Raw genomic sequence first — 6000 nt, 5'->3', positions numbered from 1 at the left:
ACTGGAAACCTCCCGAATCCCTGATATAGTGGTGTCAGAGTGGTGTGATCATAGCGCATTAGTGAACTGGTTTGAGCAATCATTCTTCTCACTAGAAACTTGCACGGTTCTTGTGAGGACCCTGCTCAAAAAGTTTTGAAGATCGAACTCATTGTTTACTACAGGGTGAGCCATTTATATGGATACACCTAAATAAGATGGGAATGGTTGGTGATATCAACTGTTTGTGGCACATTAGTATATGGGAGGGGGAAAACTTTTCAAACTTTTTTGGCCATTTTGGATCCAACTTTATTTTTTTCAATGGGAAGAGGGTCATGTGACACATCAAACTTATTGAGAATTTCACAAGAACAATGGTGTGCTTGGTTTTAACGTAACTTTATTCTTTCATGAGTTATTTACAAGTTTCTCTTTGTTTACAGCCATTGACATGTCTCAGAGGTTAACATGTGAGGAGCGGATAGAAATTGTGTTGATGTCTGGTGAACGCAGTACCCGGGTCATTGCAGCAGATTTCAATGCAAGACACCCTACGCAAGAAAACGGTCACCATTCCCATTTTATTTAGGTGTATCCATATAAATGGCCCACCCAAAAAAGTTTGCCTCATCACTGAACATAATGTTTTGTGTAAACTGAGGGTCCTGTTCCAATTTTTGTTTTGCCCATACTGCAAATTCAGCGTGCCGATCTGGGTCACCAACCATTCCCTTTTTATTTAGGTATATCCATATAAATGGCCCACCCTGTAGATCTGAGACAATACTGTGTGTGCAGCTGTTAACCCCTCGCCTTCTCTTGGTTTTTCTGTCCTATCTTTTATTTGGCAATTATGGCTGCAAGGGGAGAATCCTGGTACACCCAGCAGAAAAAGGACATTCTTGTTAGAATATGTACGTTCCAACGCCTTGACCCCCATGGCAAAATCAAGAACCAAAACGGTCAGGGAATTGGTGCAACTTGAAGCGGACCAAATCCATTCCCAGAGCCCAGCGGAGGCAGAGGTCAAAGTATGGACGTTACTGGACCAGAGGTCCAACCGGTGCAGGCCAACCATACTCACAACTAGGGTAGTGTGGACCGCTATCTGCAAATTGCTCTACAACACTGCCCCGCAGACAATCAGGAAAGATGTCTGCAGGAGATCCAGCAATACCAGGAGAGAGCCGAGTGAGAGGCCAAGAGAGCCAAGCAACAGACCAAAGCCGATCGGGATCACTTTCCTGTGATGGAAAAGGACAGGGACTTGGACATTTTCTGCGGGGATTTGAAAAAGTCTGTAGACAGTACCAGCTGTCTGAGGACCAGTGGGCCTGATATTTAACCCCATAGCTCAAAGGAAAAGCTCTGGAGGCATTTGCTTCTCTTCATCGAGACCAAGAGGGAAACTAGGAGGCCATCAAGCAGGCCACGATAAAAAAGTCCCAACTGACTCCTGAGGTTTACGGTCAAAAGTTCCAGAACCTCCAACGTGGCCCACACAACAGCTACAGTGATGTGGTGCATGGACTCAGAACCCACTTTGACCAGTGGATCCAAGGACTGTCAATGATCACTTTTGAGCAGCTAAAGGACCTGATGATAAAAGACCAGTTCCTGCATCTTTGTCTGGCTGAGGTGCAACAGATCGTGATGGACCAGGAGCCAAAAGATGCGGACAAAGAAGCGCACATCGCTGACACCTACAAGGCCAACCATAAACTGGAGGTGCAGAAGCCGGTCCCCCGCCAGCTGCAAAGGGAGTAAGCCATTAAACCCCAGTACCCCTGCCAGCCGACCCACTGGAGGCCTTGTTCCCTTTGCCAACGCCAGGCCTACATCCAATCCCTGCAAGTGTTATTTCTGCAGTCGGACTGGACATTTCAGCGCCACTTTTTTGGAGAAGCAGAAGAACCCACCAGCCAAGGCCTCAGGGTCTAATGCAGTTCTTTTTGTGGGTGGGGCAGGTGGGAGGGCCTGTGAAAATTTGCAGGAATTCATCATGGGGAACAATGTCACTATAGGCCTCAAAGACACCGGGGCCAAATGAACCCTCAGCTGACCCGAACTGGTGGGAAAACCCTGACTGTCACCAGGATTGGGGGGCATCCGCTGTCCCGTGCGGATGGCCCGCGTTTTTATAGATTGGGGTGCCGGGAGCGGGGTGAAGGAAGTGGGGTTGTCCAAAAACTTCCCCGCAGTTGGGGACTGATTTGAGGAGGATGGTTGCATATTATGTCCCCGACACCCCTCCGCGGTCTGATATTGAGGGTAATGTTACTGCTAATGATGTGACTGTGCATGCTTTACCTGATAATGATGATGTGCCTGACGGTACAGGCGTACTCAGCCACCCCACGCTGCAGGGTGCTGTCTGGGGAACCCCTAACAGGAGCAAGCGGCAGCGCTAAAGGAAATGGGGAGAGGCACGGGAACCATGAAGAAGGTGATGCCGTGCAATTGACCAGAGCCACAAAAGGAAGGTGACCTTGCCGAAGGTAACTGTCCCATATATAGCACTGCTCCTGAGGTAACGGGTGGATGGGGAGTTAGTACCCATAGCCGAGCGGGCTGATGGGACTGTGGTAATCCCCAGGGAGATGACCTATATAGCCGCTGTCACCCACAGTCAGAGTGCCCAGAATACAGGTAATGCCATGCCTTCTGGACCCACCTCAGTCAGAAGGATGACTGAACCACAGAAGGACCCAGAGCAGGTCTCAGACAGTCCCCGTGAGGAAGGAACCTTAACGTCACTTCTAGCTGCCTCCATCCAGGAGTTCCAGGCTGCTCTGCACTCATATGCTAGCCTAGAGGCCTTGAGACACCTTGCTGAGAAGCCCACCTCCGAGACTGATAAATAGAGGGTATTCTGAGAATAAGAGAGGTTGTACGAGGAGACTGTTCCCGGTAAATCCCAAAAAGAGTGGTTTAGGGAAAGACAGCTGGTCGTACCCTATCAATTTAGGGGTGAGTTGTTACGGAATGCCCAAGAGATTCCACTCGCTGGACACTTGGGGGATCAGCAAAACTAAGGCCCGGCTGTCTCAACACTTCTATTGGCCCAAATTTGGGACAGATGTAACCAACTACTGCCGCTCCTGTACCACATGTCAAAGAATGAGGAAGTCAGGGCCTGCTCCCAAGGCACCCCTCATCTCTTTGCCAGTGATAGAGGAGCCTTTCCAGAGGAATTATGTGGACATTGTGGGACCACTGGCCATACCCAACAGCTGTAGAAAGCATTACATCCTTACTGTGGTAGACTATGCTACCCAGTACTGCGGAGGGCAGTGGCTCTGTCCTGAACTAGGGCAGATAAGGTGGCGGAGGCCCTGTTGGCCATCTTTTCGCAAGTAGGATTTGCCAGGGAGATGCTTACCGACCAGGGGACTCAATTCATGTCTCGCCTAATGGAGGCTCTCTGTAAGAAAATGCATGTGAAGCATCTGGTATCGAGCGCGCATCACCCCCAAACCAATGGTTTGTGTGAGCGCTTCAACGGTACCCTCAAACAGATGCTAAAAATGCTAGTTGAGACTCAAGGATGCGACTGGGAGCAGTATCTCCCTCACCTGCTATTTGATTACAGAGAGGATCCCCAGGCCTTGACGAGGTTTTCCCCCGTTGAGCTCCTGTAAGGCAGGCAAGTCCAGGGACCCCCTTGGATTGGTAAGGGAATCATGGGAAGAAGAGCCGTGCCCTTCGGAAGGGTCCATCATGCAGTGTCATGCGCTTCCTTGACAAGATGCAGACCTTGACGCAGTTGGTACATGACAACATGGCGCAGGCCCAGGCTGACCAAAAGCACAGGTAGATCAGGTGTGGGTGCTGGTCCCCGTACCAAAGGATAGGTTCCAGGCAACCTGGGAGGGTCCGTGCGCCTTACACCAACAGCTCAACCCAGTCACCAACGCGATCACTCTTGACCACGCTCGGGGTAGGTGCAAGGCCTTCCACGTCAATATGATGAAAGCTCATCAAGAACGTGAAGCCTGCGTCCTTCCGGTCTGCAACCTGCCCGAGGTTGGGGAGGAAGGCCTTCTCCTGGACATGCCGGCCCAAGTTAAGGCTGGCTGGTCCATAGAGGATGGGGAGGTAAGTGCCTTGCTATCCGCACACCAGTGATCGCAGCTGCGAACCACACTGGAATCCTTCCGGGCAGTGTTTACCAACATACCTGGAAGGACCGAGCTAGTAGTTCATGAGGTGGACATTGGGAATCATGCCCAAATTCGGCCGATATCTTATCAGATCTCTGACGAGGTGCAGCACAGGTGATGTCCTTCTTGGACACTGCAGGGTACTATAGGCGCTTTGTACAAAACTTTAGTAGCCTTGTGAAGCCCTTGATGGACCTCACCAAGAAAAAGCTACCTCATATAATCGATTAGACAAACAAATGTGAGGTGGCCTTTCGGGCTCTGGAAACAGCCCTGAGCAGCTCCCCTGTGCTAAGGTCAGTTGACATTTGGCCGTTCTTAGTACAGACCGACGCCAGCGAGTTTGGCCTCGGTGCTGTGCTCAGCCAGGTCAACTCGGGGAACTAAGAGCACCCTGTCTTGTACCTGAGCCAGAAGCTCCTGCCGAGGGAAGTGGCCTATTCGACAATAGAGGAGTGATTGGCTATGGTTTGGGCCCTGCAACGTTTGCAGCCCTACCTGTACGGGCGCACCTTTACCGTGGTGACCAACCACAACCCCCTGAGTTGGCTGCACACAGTGTCTGGTACCAACGGAAGGTTGCTATGCTGGAGCCTTGCCCTCCAGCAGTGTGACTTTACCGTCAAACAGAAAAAAAGGCAGAGAGCATGGCAATGCAGACGGGTTATCCCAAGGGGTCCTGCCTCCTTAGCGCAGTCCATAAGGGGGAGGTGTCAGAAAATATGACTATTTCCTAAATAACCAAAGTACCCATCCATAGCTGCCTGTTGCCTTTCCTTGGTTTGACAAGTTCACAAACTATTCCCCCTCACAGCTTCACATAAGTCTCCATTTTTATGGTGCTTTGCCCTCACCTGGGGTTATTCTGTGTGTGGTCAGGATTTGGGGTCACACACAGTCTTCGCGTCCATTTTGGTAGTGTGCCCTCTTCAGGGGTTATGTATCTGTCCAGGATGTGGGGTCACATACCAATTCTCCATGTTCGTAGTGTTGTGCCCTCTCCTGATGTTGTGTCTGGTCAGGATATACAGTGTCACATATGTCTCTTCCATGTTGGTGATGCGGTACCCTCTCCCTTGGTTACTTTGGAGTCTCATAAGTCTCCCATATTTGTGTCGCTGTGCACTCTGGGGATTGTGTGTCTGGTCAGCATATGGGGTCACATACGTCTCCTCCATGTTTGTGGTGCTGTGCCCTCTCCCGGGGTTATTACACGTCTGGTCAGGATGAGGTCACATACGTCCCCTCCATTTTAGTGGTGTTGTGCCATCTCCTATGGTTGTGTCTACTCAGAGAGTCACAAACGTCTCCCCCTCCATGTTGGTGGTGCTGTGCCACACCATCTCCTGCGGTTATGTGTCCGTTCAGGTTATGGGGTCACCTGTCTCCGCTCCCGAGGTAAGGGCTCATACCCATTTGCGAGAAAAAAAAAAAAAAAAAAAAAGGGTCCGATTTCCAGACTAAAAAAACGGACGAGTGTCATGCGAGTACATGGCGGTTATTCTCACATAGCATCCGTATGACATGCGTTTTTTCTCTGCAACTATTTTTCTACAGTCATTTACAGGACCATTTACAGTGTTCTATGACACAGAATGGTAATGTATCCGTAAAAAACGGACGGCATACGGATGGTCCATATGCTGTGCGATTTCTTGCACCCACTGACTTGCATTTGCGATTTTTTTCAGTTGGATTGCAGCTGAGGAAAAAAATAAATAAATCGCAAGCAGGATGTCACCCATTGACTAACATTGGTCCGAGTGCAATCTGTTTTTTTTTGTTGTTTTTTTAACGGATTGCACTCGTCCGTATTTCCCGCAAGTGGGTATGAACCCTTATTGTCTGTCAGGTC

This window comes from Dendrobates tinctorius, unplaced genomic scaffold, assembly GCF_039654945.1.
Source record: "Dendrobates tinctorius isolate UK_male_01 unplaced genomic scaffold, ASM3965494v1 ptg000189l, whole genome shotgun sequence".
NCBI lineage: Eukaryota > Metazoa > Chordata > Amphibia > Anura > Dendrobatidae > Dendrobates > Dendrobates tinctorius.
This window is presented reverse-complemented; position numbering follows the sequence as displayed.